This window comes from Lygodium microphyllum, chromosome 3, assembly GCF_053477565.2.
Source record: "Lygodium microphyllum isolate KBCC chromosome 3, Lygodium_microphyllum_v1.1.10, whole genome shotgun sequence".
Lineage (NCBI taxonomy): Eukaryota > Viridiplantae > Streptophyta > Polypodiopsida > Schizaeales > Lygodiaceae > Lygodium > Lygodium microphyllum.
In genome coordinates, this window is record NC_141137.1 from 689,636 (window position 1) to 713,416 (window position 23,781).

Here is a 23,781-nt window from a genome sequence, read left to right on the forward strand (position 1 = left end):
ACATGAGTACTAATTTTCTCACTCTCGTTGGCCACTTGCACCTCATTGGTTGCTGTAAATCAGAGACAAAACATTTCAACCTATCCATGACTGCTCTATTTATGAGTGTGCTATCACTATCTACCAAGACAAATACATCTTTCCCATGAATCTTGCCTTGAAGACGAAGAGTGTTGCAGCTCTTAGATCCTGTCCAAGCATCCAGGGAGATATTACAAACAGTGACAGCAGCATGTGAATCATTCTTATCACCCATATTTACATCTACATGACCGCCGAGGTGGAATGGGAAGGTGTCAAGTGGGTCAAAGAATTCTTCTTGCCCACATTCTTCTTCAACCTCATCATTTTCGGCCGTGATTGCAAGGGCACTTGCATCCTCATGATCCTCATCAAATTCATCAAAGACTAACATTCTATGTACCCTTTCTTTTGCATTCCTATAAGCACATTTAGATGCATGTTCGGCTGTATACTTTTCCCCGCATTTAAAGCAAAGTCCTTTTTCTTTCCTCTCTTTGTAGAGGTCCATCGGGATAGAGCGTTGACCACCAAAAGCTGAAGAATTTTTCCCCTTGTTGTCCCCTTGTCTATTTTCAACTCTTCCTTGGTTTGCAGTCCTAAAATTACTGTTTTGCCTAGAGGCATTAAAGGTGGGGTAATGGCATATTTCCACCACCGTAGCTTGCTCCAAACTGCCTGGGTCTTACAGTGCTTCTTTGCTGCCCAAAATGTGACTGCATAGGTCCCCTTTGCTCCCCAAACAGTGGCTGAGATGCCCCTCTTTGCTGCCCATGCTGAAATGAAGCATCTCGGCGGTACTTACAAGAGTACCTCTCAGCCAACTCAATAGCTTTGAACAAATCTGATGGGCTTTGGGCTGAAACATCAGTTGAGAGTTGGGGATCCAAACCATAAATGTACTTGTGAAGCTTTGCATCTTCACTAATGGACTCAACATACATTGTGAGATTGAGGAATTGGTTTGTGAAGTCATGCACCATCATCCCACGTTGCTCTAAACCATACCATTGCCTTGCAAGTTGTTGATTTTCCCTCTTTATGTACCACCACCACGTGTGGGCAAAGCCCTCTAAGTGTATCGTGGCAAAGTGTATCTTTTGATCGTCATTTCTTGGCATTATGTCAAAGTAGTCTTCAAACTTCAAGAGCCATTCTTCTAATTCAGCCAAGGAGGACGACTGAGCATTGAACTTTGAGAAAATGATATTGTCTCTCAACTCCCTTTCATGGTTGGGGGGCTATCCCATATACCCAAAGTGGGGCTGATCCATTGGGTTGCCAAGAAATGACCCATTGTTTGAGTGGTTCCTCCCAAAAGATGGCTGAGCACGCATAGGTGGCATGGGCACGATTGGTGGTTGAGAATTACTTCTTATCCCATTGTTTGTGGGCTCTTCATGCCTTTGTGAGGGCTCTTCTTGTTCAAAGCTGATGTTGGGAATGCCCATTCTTCCCAAAATACCTTGGGTACTTGCATAGGCTGCATTCACGGATGGGATGGTCACTCTTTTAGCTTGCATGCTTGGTCTATCCTCTTTTTCCTTGCCTTTCATTGGGGACTCCATCCACATTGAGAACTTGGCTGCAAGTGCTTCCATGGTAGAGGTCATTTGGTGCATCTCTGTCACCATTTGAGCTTGACCTTCCATTATTTCCCTATGCCTCTCCGTACGTCTAGTCTCGTGTGAACTGAGGGTATGATTGAGTGCACTAAGACTTCCCATGGAGTGAGAGAGGTCTTCCTCTTCAACCTCAAAGTTGGTGTCATCCCTTGGGGTGCGCATCCCTTATCTGTTTGCTGAACATCTTCATTTGCTTTGTTTCCCCCCTATCACCCGCCATGTCTAGGTGCAGTCCCATGAGACCACCTGTCACTGTTTTGGTTATAACTAGAGCTCGACAACTCCGATTGACTTACTTTTTTGTTCAAAATGGAGACAATGATGCCCTCTTTGAGACGAGCATATGCACACATCCCTAGGTTTTATATAAAAATTTTGTAATAAAAAATGTGGGACTATTCTGTGCAGTCCAACACCCTGTCCACACCTAAGAGAGGCCTGTTTTTGGGCTGTAGGTATTTGGTATGCTCCAAGTGGGTATCCAAAACTGAATGGGGTTCTTGGCAAGGCATGAGAGTACTCTCCAAGGTCAGCACCTCAATTATTGGAAGTGGCAACACTCTGCAAATGCAAGCGATTTCTCCAGCACTCTGAAATAGTCACAAGAGGGCTGAAATTGGGTTCTCCTTCTATTGCACTATGGGATTCATTGTTTGCTTGGTATAATGCATCACTTGAATACCCCTTAGCATGTTTGTCATCACTTTAGCATTACTGAGCACAAGAATAATTATTCTCATGACCATATTAGCAAGATAGGCTCTCATACATGCATAATCATTGCCATTACTGCATATATGATTGCATAGGTGTATCCAATGATACATACATCTAATGCATTCCCATACATCATTGCATACATGGATACATGCATATCTAAAGATACATTTGTTGAGGTACATACGTACATCCCATGCACATAAGAGTGTGTCATGTCATAGTCATCAAAATTCCATCATGCCAAGTCAATTTCTCAATTCCCCAAGAAGTACCTGTACCTGCAAACGAGTTTTGGGCTCCGGATCATCGGGAGGTGGGCAAAGTTCCCCTCGGGCCAGGTTGTGCACCCCTTCAGGGTCTTTGATGGCAAGGGGGGGTCACCCCTCTTTTGTCTTGCCACCTCGCCTGGCATCGGGCTTTTGCTCACCTGGAATATACATGGCAAACATTTATTAATTAAACACCCAGCATGAGATGCATTTTAGGAATGGAAAATTTGGGCTTTTCATGAAGTGTATGGAATTGGAATGGGGAATAGGGATAGAGAGCTTACCGGTAGTGACTCACTGCCTACTCACCCTTATACAATGGATTTCTTAATCAATTCTTGGCTCAACCAATTCACAAGAAGCCAAACAGGTTATGGGTAAGCAAAATATAATCTCAATGAAGCTTCAGCATGAGTAAAACCTATTCCAATGCCATAAGATCAAATGAGAATGATTGAGATTAATATTCAGCATGCATACAATGTTTGGGACTCCTATTACCTACTTGGACTCATGCATCCTCTCAAACAAGTGGATAGGATTCAACAAGAGGCTTAATGGGAGAGAATGAGAGCCACTTATGCCACTTCAGTCCTTCATGAGGACTCCAATTTGATCCCGCATGCTCCATAGCTCCAAAATGATTGTGCTCCATCAAGAAGAGATGAATTCAAGCTTGGGGAAGAAGGATTCTTCAATGGGGGAAGGGCATTGCTTGCATAGACTGATTGGGAGAAGGATTCCTTCCAAATGAGCACTCCATAATGCCTTCTTGCTTCCAAGAAGCCTCCAAATCTTGAGAATGAGCTCCAATGTGGCTGTAGCTTGGGGATAGAATGGCTCAGGACCTTCCCATGAAGAGCTCTTCCATAGCTATGGCTGCCCACAAATGCGTGTTTTCAAATCTTGCTTCTACTTTTACCCCTCTGAGCGCCCGTTGTGGTGCCCTACAGGGACATATTTGTGATGGGTTGTCATGCCTTGTCTCCTCTCTAATGTGAAATGTGGGTGCGGCAATAGCTACCTCTTCATCAGAACTGGAAGGAGAAGGGGGAGACGAGGATCAAGAACGAGAAGTGGAGAATGAGAAGGAGCACCATCCATCAGCTAGTGCTCACAATAGGGTGTTGTGGTTGGTCCGAACAAGGTTTCTATGAGCTTTGAAATGCTAAGTAGGCATGGATACTCCGACGGACCCTCTGTTCTTTACTTGCCTCCTCCGAAGTCCTGTCAAGGAGAACAAGACTGGTCGTGGTCTTCAGGGAAACGCAAGGCAGAGGACCAAGAAGATAGCGAATATTTAGAGAAGCGTGACCAGACATGGGACATTGCCAATGAAGGAGCTATCCAAGCAGCTTTGTGAGCTATCAAAAAATACAATTATGCAAAGAAATAAGGAAGAGAGGTAGCAGCAAAGCAAAGGGCTCTTTTGGTTTCTCAGAAGGAAGGTGATGGCTGAGAGGACAAAAGAGAGACCAGAGATTTTCTTGGACTGAATTCTGAGCAGTCATCTGTTTCTTGAAGTCTCTTGGCACAGCAGGACGCTCCCAAGACATTGCCTAAACAAAAGCCTAAAGTGGACAGCCAGGGTCGGCCTGTTGCCAGTAATAATCATTTGCCTAATGTGAATTTACTAGAGGAAATGAAGAGGAAGGCTGATCTTTGGGCTAAGGAAGGCATTGAGAGCGTTCATTTTACCGGAGAGGACATGGAGAATCTTTGTCAAAAATTGGAACATGAAGAAATGGCAAAGTGTGTCACCATGGAGTGAACTGCTGCACCGAACTTCCATTTCCAAGAGTTCGTTCTTCTAGCCTATGCAAGAAGTTCTTGTGGGAGCCCTCTGATGTCCTTGAGCTTGAGGTTCTGAGTGACCTGCGGAAGAAGCTAATGATTCCAGCCTACAAGGTGTTGACAGAGGCCGCTCTTAGCTGGATGAGTTACTGCTAAGTTACACAGACTACATTTCCATTTGCTCACCACCGAAGTTACCCAAAGGTTGGCCCAACATCATTCCAATAAGCTATGGCTTGCGGGTTTGCGAGCTATGGCTGCTACGGAGATTGCTTTTGTTCATGCGGACAAGGAGACCAAGAAGGCCAAGAAGCTTGCCGCCACTCCGAAGAAGGCCAAGACCGTTGCTGCCAAGAAGTCTTTGAGGTAGGGAAGCAAAGATCTAGGGGGGAGAAATGAAGGTCTAGGAATTATACTCCATGGAAACCATACGAAAGCTTAGGAGAAGAAGAAGAAGACTTCTTTTACAAAAGTAGCTGCAACCAAAGCCTTCACTAACTCTACCCTCTTTTGACATTGGTCCCTTCAAAATAGCCTGTGAATGAAAACGACTTGTTAATTTTAGTGATCGGCCTCCATATTACCTCCAACTTGTGAGAATGCCTTCAATGTAGCATGTCTTCTCCTTGTGGTCCAGAGATATTTGGAAACTCCCATACTGCTCCCTGTACCTGTGTACCTGTGACTCAAAATTCCATGTGACTAGAAAGTTGTAACTGGGTAAAATGAGGGACTAACTGGGACCAAGAACCTAGGCTCTGATACCAATTGTCAAGGAGAGGAACTGGGAGAGAGAAAGAGGAGAGAGAAGACTGCAGAGAAGAAGAAGAAGAAGAGCAGAAGAGAGAGAAAGACAGTTACGAGAAGAGAGAAAGACTAGAAATAGAGAGAGAAAGACTAGAAGATAAGGAAGGAAGACATGGAAGCTTGGGGAGCAAGGTGAAGGAGAAAGAAGACTTGTATATTTATCTAATCATCCAAAATTAAGTCTCTCTCTCTCCTTATATACTAGCCAGTGTAGCTAGTATTTCCCCGTTATTAAATCCCCCTCTCTTACATTTAAGTTTGAAGGACATTCAATTTGTATCAGAATCCAAGGGAATTCAAATGCCTAGTTTAAGTTTGTATCTCCTATAGTCGAAGCCCAAAGTGAGAGTTTGTCATGCCATGTTATAACACAAAGACAAGGATTGGGGACATACAATACACCTCATGGTATCGTCCTTATGGTCATACTTTCTAGATTTTCAAAGCCTTACTATAATGTTGTCTAGTTCCTTTGCAAAATTTTTACCAAGCTAAGATATCTTTGTCCTTTGTAAATTTGCTAATTTGAAGCACGCCACAAAGATATGCAAGGGTATAAACCATGACATGTGCATTCTTCTTGAGATCCTTCCAACTATCATGGACTTTTGAATATCTTAACATATTTTGAATTTAAAATTGTGCAGCATTGCCTTATATTAAGAATCTCCGAATTTAGAGATGAGAGACTTGGCAATGGCAAATCCTTGATATGTCCATATATACCTTCTCTAGAGGGAACCATATATTGTGCATAATATATAAAAACCATTTTCTCACTAAAATAGCCGACAGTCTCATCAACATAAATAATGTCTACAAACACCTTATGAATCACATGGAAGGTTCCACTTAAGCTCTCCATAGGTTGCCATTCAGTACTTGTTGACAAATATATATATATAACCAAGAATTTGATATTAGTACTTGCTTAAATGAAAACAATATCACATATGTTATCAACTCAAGACTTACAATGTGTTTCTTGGCAAATAGGTTTGTTTGGAGGCAAGTGCATATCCTTGGCCATGTAAACATGTTGCACTTTGACAAAACACCCTTCATGCATAATTTTGAAAGTAATAACTCGTCCCTTCCAATGATATTTTATATCCTCTAATTTTCTTCTTTTCACCTTGTGAGAGCCCTTGCAAGAGGGCAGCATGCTAACCCAATTGTTTATGCAAAAGGTTTTGGGCTCCCAATTTTCTTCAACTCCTTAGCTATAGATGGTGCAGAAGTTTACTAAAAAAGAAGGGCACTTTCTGGATGCCATACTTAGATTGAATTTACAGATAAAGAAGCTCATTGAGAAAGGTCAATAAGCAGAGAATCTCATAGAGAAAGACAAATGAACTAAAAAGGAATATTACTAATGAAAATATATTGGGTGCTAAAATCTCTTGATTTCAAAAAAGTCATTATTAACTTCATAACATCTTTATCATATTCTTTGTAAGATTTTATAAGTAAATACGGACTTCATGACTACCAAAACATGTTAAACTTTGGATATTTTGGATAAAAAGGAGGAGAGAATCACGAAGTGCACTCTACTATCTCCAAAAAGGAGACAAGAACACCATATTCTTACACACGTGGCAAACTTTGTTTAGCCCTTTCTTTAATCTTGTGATTAACAAAAGTACATTTTTTGAAGCGTTTTTGGCCCTAATGGAGGAATGATATGGGGATCGATTGAAGTATGGATAAATAAGAATCAAATCTATGAGCCATCTGTTGATAATAAACAAGTGAAGATACAGATGGGCCTAAAACTAATCGGTGATTGTAAGATTCAAAGAAGGACGTATCAAAAGGAGTTTATGTATAAATATGGACTAAAAGATCCTTCGTCACTTGGCTAGCATTATGTAGACATGCATAGGCTTTGAATTGTAAAGGATTTAAGGCAATAGAATATATCATTGAATGCTAAGAAACTTCAAGACTATCAGTCAGTTTGGATGAATAACCTTGAAAAATCTCATTTATTCATATCTCTAGATGTTGAAAATAAAGGACATCTTTCAAAATAATATTCCCCATATACCAAAACAAATCCTCATCCTCTGGAATCACAAGATCACCTAGAATATATATGTAAGCCATTAGTATAGTATCAAGCATAATAAAAGCTTCAAATATCATCCTCACCACTTCCATAAGGAGTATATGACCAAGCACCACTCCATCCATCCTTTGGAAGACACAAATCCATAATGGATAGCTTCATATAAAAGGCTAGCTTGTGTTATTGATAAAGCAGAAAAAGGAGTGACTTGGAAGGATATATTCAATAAATTTCTCAAAGGAGGTCCACAAAAGATCCATTCTAGATTGTAGCCTCTCCATCTTGGCTTGAAATAGTAGACATAGCATTGCATTATATTGGAGAGCAACCATGTTTGTATCTAAAAAAGAAGGTATTGGGGATACACTAGGACTTGGCAAAATAGAGCGTAACTAAGTAATATTTATATATTACCATCACTGTGTGACCTAAATAAGTTTATAGATGTAAGGCATGTAGGAAGAGCACTTCCTGATGTAGCAAGGATTGACATTGGAGAAACTTAAATTGGAACAATTTCAACTAGTGACATGCTTTAAGCACTTTCTTTGGATCACCAAAGGAGGAGGAGAACCATTATCTTCAAGGATGGGTTTAGGATCTTTTGAAAGAGGTGGAAACATTGGAAAACTTTCAGAAGGTGGTGGAATTTCTTTAGTAGGGGCAGATTATGTTAGAAAAGCATACAAATATGACCCATAGGTGACATGAGTCACACTATCCCTAATGACCTTGATAAAATATTGATCCATTTTCGTACAAAGGTACGAACTCCAGTCAATGACCACTCCTTCAAGCACTGTTTTGGAGGCATTGAACAACTCTTTGGACAAGTAATTGGGCCGAGTCTTGGCAGCTTTCCTAAAGAAATTGACACAACTACTTCCAAAAAGGATCAAATATCATTGCTATCAATACATCTGAGGTGGTGAAAACTTTCTTAGGATCCAATATGGTACGGATTTGTTTCTACAACACCTTGATAATGTCCTCATTAGCTAAGAGTTGAGAGGCTATTGGAAAATATGACTTTATGGTAAGGAAGAGATAAAGCCTTTCCTAAGCCTATAGGTATCATTGTAATAGTGGTATCTTGAACATAACCATTCCATGTGCTATAAGAGGGTAAGAACTCATCACCCAGAGTAGGATCATCTCGAATCAATGGCAATGAAAGAGCCATACATTTGGAAAGGTCTACCTTAATAATAAGGTCCGATTTCAATAGTGGAGAATAATCTCAATAGGCCAAAGGAAAATATGAGATGGGTTGAGGTGCCATTTAGATGATAACAAGACACACACACTACACAGACATGTAGGAAGATACCTAAAAATAGAAAAAAAAACATAGATAAGATTTCAACCAAAGAACTACATGGACACAATACGACCAACTTCCCTAAACAATCCATACTCCTACGGAGAAATTTTGACATGACCTATGCACTCATGCAGTTAAAAGCTCCATAAGATGCAATGAACATGCATCGTGATCCTCGTATCAAGCAATTAAAAATACACAAACCATTCCCTAACCATGACGGACAAAATATCATAACAACAAGAATACCATGGGTTAGATAGGACCTCAATAGAGGCTCACTAGAGCAGACTACGTCATCCATAAACCCCACAACATGTTCCTAAATTAGGTGAAAGAGGTACAGTGTGGATGGATTAAATTTTAATGTCAGGTGTATTTTAACAATTATCATCAATGGGTGAAATTTGTTATTAGGCATTCAATCTTTAGAAAAAATAATGGTGGCTCCTTAATTACCATTTACAACTTTTATTAAATTGAGCAATACATTTAATTGTACCCGACGAGGACGATGTCGACTCATAGGGTATCTAAATGATGTAGGATTCATTAATTAAAATCAAAGTGTGTAGTACTTTTTTTGCTAGCATGTGTAAATGTGACATTTGGTTTATTTTATGAAAAATTAATGTGTGTGTTTAGCACATGAGGTGTTTGCAATGTGGACGATTGGTTTCTTTTGTTTTTCAATGAATGTGCGTTGAGTGCAAGATACGCATAAAAAATGTGACCAACTAGACCTAACCATGTATTCAAGAATTTGGAAACTTTCATAAAGTTTTGGAATTCCTAATGTGATTAATATTTGGACACATGGTCAAATCTTATCCCCTTAATTGAAGGTGAAAATTTTCCTAAATACTATATGAGCAATCCCCCAAGTCCTACTCCCAAATATGGGGTTAAGATTTAGCCACTTAGTCAAAACTTTTGTCCTTATTTGAAAGTGGAACTTGGGAGATTCCGAAATTCTCTAATATAGTATTTGGTTCGTTTTAGCAATTATTTGTGGTTTGATATGCAAGAAAAACAAAATAGGAAAATTAATACTTTAATGAGTGTGTGAGTGCACCCTAATTTGAATGAGTACATTGTGAAACAACAGCCACCTCCTAGCAAAAAATCAAAATGCAATTCAATAGTCTGTCAATTTGTCACGTGAGAAAAAAGAAAAGAAATATGACCTATATTTTGTTTTAATGTTTTCTTGTTTTGTTTTTTCTTCTTATTATTCATTTTTGGTTTGCTTTTCCTAACGTGTTGTTAGTTTTGTATCATATTATTTTATTTTATTTTTTAGTTGTATGCATTTTTAAATAATTATTGATTGTTGGTATATATGTAGAAATGTGCATTGTTGGGTTTGGTTTGTTTTATTTTGATTTTGGTATTTTGATTTTTATTTTTAAAACACAAAGTTTTGATTTTTGAACTCAAAATATAAACATGATTAGGCATGAATTAACTTTTCAAAGTGTTTTGGGCAATTTTTGATAATTTTTAAATTTTAATGAATTTTATGGGATTTTTAGATTGTTATTTGATTATATTTTAGATTTTGAATTTTTTTGAAAAATTTTAACTGAAATAGAATATTCCAAAATTTTTAGCTTCATTCATAATTCTTTTTGAATTTTTTCTTTTGTTTGAAAGGATTTACAAAAAAAAAAAATTAATTAAATTTTTAAAAATGTGTATACTTATTGTGGGAAGGCATGTACTCAGACCCGCTACATTGTGCATGAATAACAACTCTGCAAGCTTCACAGCATGGTCAAGTCAACATGTGTGTCCTTGCATGTGAACAATAGCAATTCAACCACGTTTGCATAAACACGAGAAGTCATGTACGAACAATATCTTATCATTAAACACACGTATACGAACCATAATGATTAGCCACAATATGATGGCACATGAATAGGTCCTATGGAGGTGAGGGGAGACATGCATGTGAAAAAGGGCTAAAAAAGGGGAGGTTCTCATAGGGGGAAGATAGTAGGTTTTGGTTGCAAGGGATCTACGAGTGTTACGGGGGGAAAGGGGGTTTTGTAGGGGAATTGTGAGGATTATCAGGGTTTTTGCGAGGGGAAAAGGGGCTATGGGAGGGTTCAAAAATGGGATGGGAAAAATGGGAGGTGGGAAGGGGGGCTATGGGAGAGAGGGGTAGGAATGGGGGAAATGGGAGGTGGGAAAAGGGCGGGTTGGTGTGGAGGAAGGGGGAGCGGAAGGGAGGGTAGAGAGGCAGAGGGAAGAGAAGGAGAACGGTGGTGGAGCAACGGCCACAAAGAGATGGGCAACGGCCCTGGAGCTCAGGCAGTTGAAGTAGGGGGGCTATGGGTAGTGACTATGGAGCCATCGACCAAGAGATAGGGAGCTGAGGCGAGTGACATAGGGTTGGGCGATGACAATAGAATTGCTAGTAAGCGTTAGGGCGAAGGGGAGGAGGAAGAGGGAGGAAGAGAGAGGTGACAGGAGGAAGAAGAAGAACGAGAGAGAAGAAGAAGAAGAAAGAGGAGGAAGAAGGAAAAAAACGAACCATTGAGGGGATTTTTTCTTTTATTTTTTTACATTATTTTTTTCTATTTGTTGTTTCTTTTTAGGAGTGGTTTTATTAGTTTTTTCATTTAAATAATGAATTAGGGGTGTCACCCCATTCGATGCAGAAGCACGAGAAGCGTAAAAAAATTAAACTACTAGGATTAAACAAAAGTAGCAAGAGCACAAGTAGGCCAAATGTGACACGTCACTCACGGTGACACATGTTATAAGGCAAAAAGCGCTCATTCATGGAGTCACGCAAGGGTGATGTCCCCAAAATTCATAGAAAAAGTAAATTTGAAAATTTTGGGCACCAAATTGATGTGAAAAAGAAGGAAAAGTGGGCGAAGTAATAGAGGAAATAGGCATGATAACTTGAATGATACATCATGACAAAAAGAGGCATTTACATGGAAAAATGAAAAAAAAAACATAAAAAAACATTGTCATAAATTAATAATAGAAAATTTTTAGACCAAAACAAAGTATAAAAAGAAGGAAAAACGTCCATCATGACAAGCCTCTTAGTGCTTTATAGTCAAAATGCAAGTTTGACAATAGAAATGGGTGTTCACATGAAAAACACATTAAAATGCATGTTAAATGCAGAATATAAATTAATTCAACAAGATCCATTAGTTAGAACAACATAGTACAGGGATTTAGCATAAAAGTCATTATCCTCTTTCTTAGTAGTCCAACCAATAACCTTCTTTACATACTTACAATTCATTAAACATCACAATTTAACTTTCATTTTGAACTACAACCTATAATATATAATTTCCATTACCTTCCAAATTTCTACAAGAGAAAGAACTTACTTAAAAAATCTTAATCCATACTTAATTTCTACTAATACCATAATACTATCACTAATATTTACTAATTATTGTTTCAGCCGCCCTAAATTATATTTAACAAAGGAAGTATATATAAATGAAGTCCATTCTTAATAAAATTTTAAGAGAAAATTCTAAATAATACAAAACTATACTATTTTTTTAATATTTTCTTCTAACTCACTCATTATCAAAAGTTATTGATTTTCATTTTACTACTATCCAAAAAAATAAAAATATTTATAATAATTATATCTAGTCATAATACATCAAATCCTATTGACCATACATTCATTATATTGAATGTAGTTTTATTACCAAATTTTATCCATAAATTTTTCCATTTACTCTTAATATTTACTAATTACTACCCCTAAAAACACAAAAAATTTACTAATTTTACCATTAAAATTCAATAACTTTAATTTCAAAAGTCCATTTAAACTAATATTTTATAGATAAATCCATCATGACCTAATTTAACTCTCTTTTGGGTCTTCATCCTTAATATTTTACTAATACTCTTAATTATTACTAATTATAGTAAAATTTTTCCATTTTTAATACTAAAATGTATATATCTTTTAGTAGATTCATCCCCAGCATATAGAACTTGATTTTAAGGTTCCTTTCAATGCATTCTAACTCTATTTTAATTTTCTTCTTATCAACATTATACATAACTCTTAATTTTCCCTAACTATGGCAAAAAAATGTAATTTTTATCCTAATTTCAGCCATTTCTCCACCATTTCAATGCAACTAATGCAAGAACTTTAATTTTTCTCTTCCATTTTATCTTTAGAGATCATAAAATGAATGCATATGACCATAAATCATACATTCTATCCATTTCTTATTCACTTTTCAATGAAAACATTCATACCTAATTAAGAAGATAATTAAAGATGATCCACCGTATTTGAGAGTGCTGTGCTTGCTTCTCCTCTACCTTCAGTTCTAATAATCTTCAAAATCCTGAATCTTTCGCTTCTCCCACTAATACACACTAATCTCTCCTTAATCTTGTTGAAAATTTCTCTCTCGACACTCAAGAATCTTCAAAATCCTTAATCTTGTTGAAAATTTCTCTCTCGACACTCAAGAATCATGATCAAGAATGGTATGGGGCTAAAGGAGACGTAAGACAAGATCAAATGCAACCAATCCATGCAGGAAATGAGGCAACATCTACAGCAAAATCAGCAACACACTCCCCAATGATGGCGCCCATTTTTTCCTGTGTTCTTTCTCTCTCTTTAACTCCCTTCTTCACATGATAGCCTTCCCCCCTCAACTTCTTGAATTACCTCTTCAAAAATGATAGTTTTCCCATCTGAGCCGGTTTCTTTGATATCTCTTCACATCTCTCGACCTAATTTGTCCCTACCCACAGCTTCTTGACCCAAACTCCATGTATGTATGCTAAATTATATACGTATTTCTACCCATCTCCAAAATATCTACACTTTTCACTAAAAATTTTCCCGCATCTGCCTTCTATCACTTATTATTTTTTCACTCCCTAAATTCTTCATCTAAAAATACCCCAACTCTCAACTTCTAATTCCACCTTAGCACATCCCAAATACAGCTTTACAACCTTATTTTCAATTAAATTTTATGAAAAATAATGCATAATACAGAGCTAAAGTCCTTCAGCTTTTCCAAAAAAGTGTAAAAATGGCACAAAATAAGTAGTTATCAATTATGATTGTAAATGAGTGGTTTGAGAAAGAATTGAGAGTGTGTTGGATGGTTTTAATAGTTTGATTTGGTTTTGGTTTGAGCTCTATGGTTTTTATGTCTTGTATAGAATTTATGTAGTGTATTGATGAGGTTGCGTATACCTTCTAGTGCCTTTTGCATACTTTTATAAGTGTTCTGATGGATGGATGTTTAGCTTGGAGATGTTTTATAATCTTGGAAAGAGAAGAATGAAAGCTCTTAGTTGTACCCCTCTTCCATCGATTGAGTAGATTTTGATTACCTGTGTTGGCTACACCTGTAGGCACTTCCACTCCTGTGATACCAGAATTCTCTCAACCATTTTCAACGAGTGTCACTCTTGTAGGTGCCACTACTATTAGTATATGACATAAAGGGATCTCCTAATTATGCTCATGAGCATGCCCTTAGGTGGAAGAGGAGATATACTAGCAAACCTACCCTCTAGCTACGAATACTTGGTGGTGCAGACATCTACTAGTGTTGTGTCATGAATGATGAGGAAAAGAGATTGATAGAATGTATAGGAGAGTTATACCAGCACATCTTTTAGCACAATATATTGGATAATTGGAAAAACATGCTAGAGGCTAGCAAGAAGAATATGATAGTGGCCTTGCATAGCACCTTCTACATTTCTCTACGAGATGGATAATGGAGGAGATACACATCTATTTGTCCCATAGAGGATTAGATGTGCAAAAGGTAGTAAAGAATGACACAAGGAAGCCCAAGTGGAGGAAGCTCAGAGAGGAGGCTGCTTCCTTTCCACAACAATAGCAGTAATAGTGGGAGGCAGTAAAGATACAACTAAAGATGGCGAGATTCATGCATCATCTTGGGAGTACCAGCCATAGGACCTACCTAGAGGATTTTCTAAGTTCTTTATTTGTTATGATTCCTTTCATTTTCTATGTTGCTCATAGTGCTAAGCTAATTCTAACAATACTAACTTTATCTTTTTGCTATAGCACTCCATCATAAAATTGGAATCCTACATGCCTCCAAACATGATATGCAAAAAAACATAGTGTGACAATACTTATCCACAAGCTCTATACACATCGTGGTTTGGTATGTCATGTCTCTTTCGATAGTGTAGCAAATTTTTAGTTCTCATGATGCATTGTCTAATTTGAATTGATCTTTGTTTATGTTTTAGAGTCCTCTCAATGATCCATTGTGTCAAGATGAGCTAATAGAGCAATTGTAGGATTCTTGGAGCACCATTTTCATTTTTTACCTTTAGACTTTTCTCTATTATTATTGTTCTACCCTATCACTCACGTGTTTAAAGTCTATTAAATCATGATGTACTTCTATGGATATTCAATCAATGGATTACTTGTTTTTGGTAACGTGTTCACAACCTATCAAATCATGATGTATAATCTTTTAAACCAAATTGTATATTTGATTACAAATGCAATGTGGAATAATATTATTTGGGCGTTATGTCTAGAAGGGATGACATGGCTTCTTACATCCCTGTCACCCAAAAAAAATCTCAAACCATCATTATTAGTGTCACAAATTTAACTACAACCATCGCTATTAGCATCGTTGTTTAACTCTAACTATCACTATAAACATTGCTATTAGCATAGCAATGCTAATAGAGATGCTAGTAGCGATGTTAATAGTGAATTTAATAGAGAGATAGTTCTATGGAAATGCTAATAGCAATGATTTTAGGTATGAGAAGGACAATTTTTCCATAGACTAAAAACATTGTTGTAAACATTAGTAGGAGCCCTATATATTGTACATGGCTAGGAGAAACTAAGAGAACCAAGAAACACAGCCATATGAGCTAAAAAGTAGCAAAAGCAAATGTAGAACTCATAGGCATAATGAAACATAAAATAATTAAGACGTACCACAACTTACAAGAGAGCTAAAATATAGTTGCAAGGAAACTTAGTGGAACTAACTTTATGGAGACAAAACCTTGCAAAGTTAAAAGTAGAAACAACCAATCAAATAAATGAGGATCAAAAGGCTTTATTATATTTGTCTTAAATAGAAAAAAAAGCCAAACTAGAAAGTGTCTTCCTTGGTGGATGAATTTCTATGACAAACTCCCATCCTTCTCATCTATGACACAATTCACAAACTTGTTAGTCATCTCTAGTATTAAAGAATCAATCACATTCCAAAAACTTTGAAAGGTCCATATAATGAATACCAAAGAGCCCTAGATATAGAATTAGAAGGAAGACTAGATAACAAACTTGTCATCGCAGAATCCATTGCTATTGTTAGAGTCAATCACAACTTGGCAGAGTGACTACAAGAATTTAGGAGGAAATAATATGAGGCAAAATGTAATTGATACAAGAACATGGACATTGTAGCAAAGATGATTGAGATGTCATGATTTCTAACAACACTTTAGGGCACCTTCCTTGATTTATTATTTAAGAAGCTTTTGGAAAACTTCACAACTACCTAAACTAAGATTGCTATTAGAGCTACATTGCTTGATTGATTGGATGTGATAGCGATAACTAGGAAGCAATCTAGGACCTTGATGATTACCAAAAAAATTGGACAAAATAGTGGTTTGGATGTGATAACAACATAACTAGGAAGCAATTTAGGATTTTGATGATTATCAAAACAATTGGACAAATCTAGATCAAGTGATAGCTCCTATAGGTTTGTGAAATAATTTTACCATCTATTGTGCCCAAAATGCCGTGGTTTTCACTTAGCATGGCTCACTCTCAATGGCCACATAATCCCAACTTCTACTCCAAGAGAAGAGGGACACCTTGAGTATATCACAATCATCTTAGTAGCATCCTCCCTAGTTGCACAAGTATGATAAAGAGGTTAATGTAAGAATGGGATATCATTGTTGCTTCTTAATTTTATGGCTTTATGACTTGGGCCTTGTATCTTCAACACTGCATTAATCCATCAAGATTTCATACTTCAAATAATGCACATTTAAAGGATGAAATTCTATCTCAATTTTACTACATTTTCTAAATACAATAATTCTAGCTCTTTATGTAGAGTTTTTTACCATGATCCCTAATTGTGATTCATCATATTTGAATTAAAATATTTCACTTGCATACACTCCATCAAACTCAACGATTATAAATGTCCCATTGTATATTCTATGATTATACCAAAGTGTGGGGTTTCACTATAAATAATGTGAAAATAAAATAACATACAAGGAATCACACGAACTTGCAAGGAAGCAATATGTGTGTATGTTTTCTCTATGATTTTGTTTCTAAATTTTTAATTGAGCGTCATCCCAAACATTAACCAAAACATGAATATGAGAACCAAAGGTTAGATTCCATTATTTTCACTAAAAAGTGTAGTGCATTTGCAAATTATACTAGCTAAAGGATTCAATGCAAAGAACTCTTCAATCTTACCCACTCACTCTACTAGCTGACCTAGCACTCATTAGATATACATGTATCTTAGAAAGTAGTGTCCATAGTATAATGCTAGTTCTTCTTTATTGCATTACTATGAAAAAAAGAAGTTAGAGTCAAGCCATAACATGAGGCATGTGGTTATGTCCTAGGACCATCAAGGAATACATTTGATCAATGATTTTTAAAGCATAACCTTTCCTTATGGTACTTCGCTTGATTTTATTTGCTCATTGCTTGACTTTCTTGAATTATTTTCTTGCTTTTTGACTAACTCCACAATATTCATCATTATTAGAGTTTTATTTTGAACATCAATTACATATGACTCTAAACATTGAATATTGTATTATTAGTAATCCACAATTTTAATGTGTTGTTAGGATCAACTATAGCAGAAAAAGGTTAAATGGAATGTCTTTCCCAATGATATAGACAAGATATACATAATTGACATGTGACATAAGATGTAGGATTGGGAAAAGAGTGAAATGATGGATATGAATATAGAAAGAAAGTAGTACAATACATTGGATTGAAATTTGTAAGAAAAAAATCATGAAGAGTACTATCAGTAACTTTCATCGAATTGAAACATTTCCCATAATTGTTTGTCTTTATTGATTCATAGGTGAGTAAAAACTTCAACATACATTTAAAAGTTTCAAGAGGTTGTAATCTCCACTCAAGGAGTGTTGCAAATATAGCCAAATAGTATTGATTTTGGAAAAGGGGCTCTCAAAGGGATGTGCCATTCATGAATTTTTAGTCCAATGGACAAGATATCCTTATGAAAATTCTATATGGGTGATGGGAGCTACACTTGTCAAGGAATATTGTTAGTTTATGTGGATATGAGGATGTCTTGATTTTTGTGAGGAAAGAATGTGCTATGTATTTATCGTAATGGGCCCAATGGAGCTCAATGGACTCCACATGACATCAAGACATAAACAACAATCTACAGTAGCCATGATACCCTCTAACTAATTTACTCCATTTTTCCTCCAAAAGAGGCTATTTACTAGCCACATGCACCCTCAACCCAAGCCATCTTAGAACATGGGTTCCCCACTCCTACTAAGCCTTAATGAATGTTGCTAAAAATAGAAACTCAAATGCCATCAAAGTTGAAGTCAAAGCTACTCCACAAAGGTCGACAATGAAGAAAAAAGCAACTTGGAGCTACAAAGAAATATGTTGGTAAAACAATAAATTTGTAAAAATCACAGCTTATAAAAAAAGAAATACTAACAAAATCATACATACTCATCAAAAGAAAACTAAGTAATAAGTGTAGAGGAGTTGAAAGTTGAAAAGATAACATCAATTTTGGAATTATTATTTGCTTTGGCATTCCTAAAATTCTTAAGATAGCAATTATTTGTAAGTTCCATTAGACTCTTAGTAAGATTTAAATCCCATGTGTGCATATAAAAGTCATTCTAAAAAAATTGAACGTGTCGATGTAAAGGTCAGTTCATTAGTTTGATACATATTATGTTACATTCCATGGGCAAGTCATGAAGGCCTATAGGCATTGTACATAAGCAAGTGGGCTAGACAAGGAAGATGATAGGATAAGAGGATACCCAATCATGCAAACCTACATATTTAAACTTAAAAGATAAATATGTGTCATGTTTTTTTATATGCCTTATGGGGGCTATTTCATCTTTTTGTATAGATTCAATATGTAGCTAAGAATTGTTCTCTTTTTTGCTTGCACCATGTGGATGCACATGTGCACAAGTGCATGCACACACACACACACACACACACACACACACACACACACACACACACACACACACACACGCACGCACGCACGCACGCACGCACATGCGCGTGCGTATGTATGTATTGGGTGTGGCTGGGTGGGTGTACATATATTCTAAAGAGGGCTTGTCATAGAGCAAGAGGCTTCAACTTCCATCCTCATCCTCATTTTTTATTATTCCCAATACTTATTCTTATTCAATCACACATCATGGTGGAAGACAAGGATGTGGAAAGGCAAAATATTTCTTTTTCCATCTTTTTCTTCTCTTTTTTATCTCCTTGAGCCCATTGTTGAAAGTCATCATCCACTCCTCCAAGAAGATTTTCATTATCCACATGGGGCAAATAAATTCCAAGCCTTAAGATCACCTGAAACTTAAGTTCCTAAAGTAATAAGATCAAGTGGGCTCACTTTGGGTCACATTCTACTACCTAACTAGGTGCAAATGATCCACATGAAAGACAAAGGGATGGCCAAGCACGTGTAGTGCCAAAATTTCTTAACTAAATACACCATGCCTAAACATTCCTACTTGGTGATAGAACAGTTTTGCTATGGTAAAGAGAGACGCCAAATGGAAAAATAAATGGGTATTTATCCTACCACAAAAGTTTTAGGATAGATGTCAATGATGAGGCCTTGAATGATAAAGACACTCTTCATTGGTTCAGGTTTCAATTAACCTCTTGATATTGGGTCACATAGAACCAAAGATGATCAAAAGTCATCAAAAAACTCCCACACTGAGTCAATTGGGTATGATCCCTTGTATATCCTACTAAAAAGAGGCCAAAGCATTCTTGAGATCAAATCATAGCACTATGCACACAAACACTATCAAGAAAAGAATACATCTCATATCATACTAGTTTATCCAAAATGCTATCCAAGTAGGTGCCAAGTAAGGGGGACAAGAAAGAGATTCAAAATAATTACTCATCTACTTTTTTATCATCAACATAGATCCTAAGCTTCTTATTCTTTTCTAACACAATCACAATAGGGGAGGTCCACTCAACTCAATCAAGTAGAGCAATGAACCCAACCCATTGTAGAACCTCTTCCTTCATAATCTTTTGTCCATATACTAAATCATTAATGGCACGAGGTTTGATTGTGTAACCTTGTGCGTTGCAGCCCAAGCTAGGCATTTTCCCACATATTTTCGGGCATGAAGCTGTTGGGTATTGCTCTCTCTCTCTCTCTCTCTCTCTCTCTCTCTCTCTCTCTCTCTCTCTCTCTCTCTCTCTCTCTCTCTCTCTCTCTCTCTCTCTCTCTCTCTCTCTCTCTCTCTCTCTCACATATATTTGCATATACGATTTAAAAACATTCAGATAATGGGTTAGATTAAGGGGGCCAAACTTTTTTACTTTTGAAACTAAAAGATTAGATAATATAAGCATGCAGATGATATAAAGAGAAATTGGTCGAGTTATCTTTTCCTTTTTTGTAAAGAAATTGGACAAGTCTATTGTTGAGCTTTTCCTTTCTTGTAAATATCTTGTTTATTCCGAGAAAACATTTATGAGGTTCAGTAGGGTATATGGCCTCGTAGTACAACACTTTCTAGCAAATCATTAACATGCACCTAAATAAGAATCTTTTCTTTTCTTTTCTTTTTTCCCCGTACATTACGAGCATAAGTGTTATTTTCTTTTTAGGACTCAAAAAGTATAGGGCACTTTACCCTATGGGATGTATCCTCAGGGAAGTTACTATATGTATATACTCTACATAACGTGCATTCAAGGCCTATTTATAAATATCCTTATCTATGAAATTTTCCTAAATAAAATGTAACCCTTTTCTATTCAATTTGTAAATACTCCCATTATATTATGCCCTTCTCTATGTAAAACATGTATAAAAATGGTATTTTAAAAATGTCTTATTTTGAAACCACATGATGCACACATATATTCATGAGTAAATTACCCGAGGATGTATCAATTTCTACAAGCCATAAGCACTTGTTAATCAGCCATAATATGCTAATCACCTATCAAGTTGGATTGTTGCAATGTTGTTGATAGCATTGGCGAAGGTGTCACTCATGTTAAAGAAGGGGATCATGTTCTCCCCATATTTACTGGGGAGTGCAAGCAATGTGTTCATTGCAAATCCACCAAGAGAAACATGTGTTCAAAATATAGGATCGACACAGAAAGAGGGGTCATGCTCAATGACAAGAGTCGATTTTCTTGTAGAGGGAAGCCCATCTATTTCTTTGTGGGCTCAACTTTCAGTGAATATACAGTGGTGGATCAAGAGATGTTGTCAAAGTTAATCCACTTGCTCCACTCAATAAGATTTGTGTTCTCAGTTGTGGTGTTACTATAGGTATTAGCCCTACACTCAATGTATATGCTTGCACTCTCCTACATAGCCTCACTCACACTTTTGCATGAAGCTTATAATGCCAAGCTAGGATTTGAGTAGACATTCATGAAGCCTAGCTAAAATGTGTGGTTAAAAGTTTACAAAGAATGAAGCTCTAAAATGTGCCTCATTAGATTGACTTTACTTGCAAGACTCCAAGAGAGTCAAGTCAGTCTAACGTGTAACATTACCCTTATTCATTTGCAGATTGTTGCAAATGAGTTTTATGACAAATGAAACCAAACAATTTACAATAAATAATTGGGACTATATTAGTTGTGATTTATGCTATGTGATACATGATTTGGATCGGAATGGAAGGTTGTGAAAGTTGAAAAGGGATCGACTATGGCCATCTTTGGATTGGGAGTAAGTCTGTATAATGTCCATGCACCTTGTGATTTATATATGTGTGTATGTGTAGAGTAAGGCCACTCCAAGAACTAACTAGACTTTGAAGTCTTGCAAGTCATGGCAATCTTATATGGCACATTATTTAACTTTCATTACCTTATAATTATAATGTTGCTAAATTTCAAGAAAGTATAGTCAATTCATGGAGTGGCACTACCAATAACCTTTTGCTCTTGTCAAACATACATTATAGGTGACTGAGGGAGCAAGACTCGTTGGTGCGTCCCACGTTATAGGGGTCAATGTCAATCCAATGAAATATGAAAAAGGTTAGTGTGAAATATGAATTCAACTATTATATACTTTAAAGTAGTAAAATTTTCTACAATGGTGAGGTTTTTAAATTTGAAGCCCATAATGGGCCTCATGGCCATTTCACATATCAAACTTCGCTTAAAAATTGAGGCAACGTGTCAAAAATGAAGGCCAAAATTTATAGTAAGGTGTCAACAATACATAAGTATATATGCCTATAATTCCTCTATGGAGAGAGAGAGTGTGTGTGTGTGTGTGTGTTGCATTATGTAACATGCCTTACTTAAGATTGTCTATGCAATATAGATCTTTCATACAATTTGAAATCTCAAATATTGAAATCCTATAAATGCATACATCTTATGTAACATGCCTATGTAAGATTGTCTATGCAATATAGATCTTTCATACTCTTTGAAATCTCAAATATTGAAATCCTGTAAATGCATACATCTATGTATGAGATTTCTATCTTGTTATTATCAACACTAATGCAAAATGTATAGATTTGACAACCTAAAAATCTATCTAAAGCATCATGGATCTTGTGTTCAAGTCCATTGTAAGGTGTTAAATTTTAATATAATATGCATCTTAGAATTCACTGAACCATGATTATTTTCCTATTTCAACATGCAAGTTTGGTGTGAAGGACTTTGTGAATCCACAGGATCATATAAAACCAGTGGAGGAGGTAAAGCATGGGTGTAATGTCTCTTTGCCCTTGTTCACTTGGCATATAGACATATATAAAGTTCAAATGTTGCTACAGATGTTGTTTGATTGGATGTGGTAGGTTATTAAAGAGATGACCGATGGCGGGGTTGACTATAGCTTTGAGTATGATGGAAATGCCAAAGTGGCAAAGTCAGCGCTTCTAAGCATCCATGATGTGAGCAATGTTCTTAATGCTTGCAAAGAGTGATGTTTTGATCTATTTTGCCAACTAGATTTCTAAAATACAATTTCAAAATTTTTATGCCATTAAAGCATGAGTGAGAGCGGAGTTTTGAGCCCAGGATGTGCCTAAAATTTGCCAAAAAATCCAGAATTTAGGGGAAAAATATTTAACATTGAAGGCGGCGGCTCCAACTAGGACGATTTTAAGCACAAGTGAAAGACGACTTTTAAAAGGCACCCGAGCGACACTTGTGGATTTTTGATAATTATTTCGACTGATGTGCATGTTGTCAAGAGTTGCCAGTCAATGCGGGATGCCAAGCCGGACACGCAGAAATTTACAGCACTCGAATCGGAGCCAGGACGGGGAAGTGACCACAAAATGGTCAAGATTTGAAGAGGTGAACAAGTTTAAGGCCAAAATTGGGTGTGCCTTTTGGGACAATCTTGATGAAAAAAACGTGAGGAAGATGAAGAAAAAACGTGGAGCAACATGGCGGCTATTTTTTGCGCCCTCTCATGATGGATATGGAGCATACAGGCTGAAAGTAACCCATACAATCGATCATGGAGCTGATCTTCCCTCTCTTGGCTGGTCTTATCGCATGTCTTCGCTCGTGAAATGATGGACTGAATGAAGAGATGGAAATCTAGTCTTTCTCTCTCCTCCCTCTCTCTCCCCTAAAGGGTTGTTCCTGCGTGCAAGAGGAAATGAAGAATGGTGAAGGAAAGCTTGTTCGGTTGAGACCGGATTGCTTCCGGATCAATGTAGACATGAAGATTGTTGATTGTGAAGATGTTGGACATTGAATGTGGGCTGACTCGCAGTCCCGCACCAAAACCGAGATCCCGAAACATGAAGCCTAAGCGGTAATTCAATTTTTATGAAGAAAAA

At 36.9% G+C, this 23,781-nt stretch overlaps 1 pseudogene; it reads left to right on the forward strand.

Moving 5' to 3' along the window:
• Positions 1 to 10,809: 10,809 nt before the first annotated feature.
• Positions 10,810 to 22,911, forward strand: LOC148037989 (alcohol dehydrogenase 3-like; annotated as a pseudogene).
• Positions 22,912 to 23,781: the final 870 nt, after the last annotated feature.